This window comes from Lathyrus oleraceus, chromosome 5, assembly GCF_024323335.1.
Source record: "Lathyrus oleraceus cultivar Zhongwan6 chromosome 5, CAAS_Psat_ZW6_1.0, whole genome shotgun sequence".
Taxonomy (NCBI): Eukaryota; Viridiplantae; Streptophyta; class Magnoliopsida; order Fabales; family Fabaceae; genus Lathyrus; species Lathyrus oleraceus.
In genome coordinates this window covers 142,761,013-142,763,097 of record NC_066583.1, presented here as the reverse complement: position 1 = coordinate 142,763,097, position 2,085 = coordinate 142,761,013, and the positions used below count along the sequence as shown (strand labels likewise).

At 41.2% G+C, this 2,085-nt stretch overlaps 1 pseudogene; it reads right to left on the bottom strand.

Annotated features, from left to right (window-relative positions):
- Positions 1–220: 220 nt before the first annotated feature.
- On the bottom strand, positions 221–320 carry LOC127089474 (uncharacterized; annotated as a pseudogene).
- Positions 321–2,085: the final 1,765 nt, after the last annotated feature.

The window sequence follows — 2,085 nt, the reverse complement described above, 5'->3', positions numbered from 1 at the left end:
CCAAACCTTCATTTATCCGTATTTGTCCAATACGCTGATACCGTTAAAGCTAACGGTGTCACTTCAGAGGCAATTCGACTTCGTCTTTTTCCTTTCTCATTAAGAGATAGCGCTAGAAGATGGCTTCAATCTCTTCCTTCCAACTCAGTCACCACATGGAACGAGTTGAAGAAAGTTTTTCTTGCCCGATATTTTCCGCCAAGCAAAACAGCTATGTTAAGAGCCCAGATAAACGGATTTAAACAAAAAGACAACGAGTCTCTTTTCGAAGCATGGGAAAGATACAAAGACATGATGAGACTTTGCCCACACCATGGTTTGGAAGACTGGTTAGTAATTCACACATTTTATAATGGTCTCTTATACAATACAAGGTTAACAATAGACGCCGCTGCAGGTGGTGCACTAATGAACAAACCTTACGCTGATGCTTACCAGCTTATCGAGAGCATGGCCCAAAACCACTATCAGTGGGGAACCGAACGAACAACGGTGGAAAAACCTCAACCGAAAACTGGCATGTACGAGATAAGTAACCTTGATCACGTCAATGCAAAAGTGGATGCTTTGGTCCAGAAAATTGAAAGTTTAAACGTATCACCTCCAGCAGCCGTGGTTGCTATAACTCAGAATTGCGAGGTCTGTGGAATCCAAGGCCACACTCCTGCGGAATGTCAACTCTTGACTGGAATCCAAGCAGAGCAAGTAAATTATGCTCAAGGAAGCCCCTATTCGAATACCTATAACCCAAATTGGAAGAACCATCCAAACTTCTCATATAAGAGTAATAATGCTTTATACGCACCTGGACAGTCTCCAAATCAAGCCCCATCTATACCTCCGGGATATCAGAAACAGAATCCTAACAATAATACCCCTAGAAAATCCAACTTGGAAATCATGATGGAAAACTTTATAGCTTCCCAACAACAAACCAATAAAGATTTCTTAAACCAGAACATACACACTGGCGAACAACTTAAACAACTAGCAAGCAAAGTAGATGCCCTGGCTACCCATAACAAAATGCTGGAAACGCAAATATCTCAAGTAGCTCAACAACAAGCACCTACTGCTGCACCAACTGGTACATTCCCTGGACAGCCCCAACCCAATCCGAGAAGCCAAGCTCATGCAATTATATTAAGAAGTGGAACGGAAGTGGAAGGACCGTCTGACCCAAGGATAGAAAACCAAAACCCTAAGAAATCTACTGAGGAAAGTGAACCTAAGGAAAAGGAAGAGAGTAATAAGGAAACCCTAGAAAAGAAGGAACCTTATGTACCTCCACCACCTTACAAACCACCTATACCTTACCCTCAAAGGCTTGTTAAAACCAAAGATGTAGGCCAATTTAGAAAATTTGTTGATCTCCTTAAACAATTAAACGTTACAATTCCGTTTACCGAAGCTATTACGCAGATGCCCTCATATGCTAAATTCTTAAAAGAAATTCTTTCTAATAAAAGGAAACTTGAGGATAGCGAAACCGTTACACTCCCTGCCGAATGTAGCGCTATAATCCAAAACATGCCCCCTAAACTCAAGGATCCGGGTAGTTTCTCTATACCCTGTCACATAGGAAAATTTGTCATCGACAAAGCCTTATGCGATTTAGGAGCCGGAATTAGCGTTATGCCTTTATCCATATGTAAGAAACTGGAAATGGGAGAATTAAGACCGACCAAAATGTCTGTGCAATTAGCAGATCGTTCCATCAAATATCCTGTAGGAATCCTTGAAAACGTTCCCGTACGCATAGGTCAGTTTTACATTCCCACTGACTTCACAATTATGGACATTAAAGAAGATGATACGACACCTATTATACTAGGAAGGCCATTCTTAGCAACTGCCGGTGCAATCATAGACGTAAAACGAGGACGACTCACCTTCGAAGTAGGCAAAGAGAAAATTGAATTCATTCTTTCCCAATTCTTGAAAGCACCTGCAATAGAAGATACATGTTACTTCATGGATACCATCGATGAATGCATAAAAGAAGCAGAGTCAGGAGAAGACAAATCATCAGACTATCTTTTAGAGGACAAATCTAAACAATGCCTAGCAATAACACCGGATCCT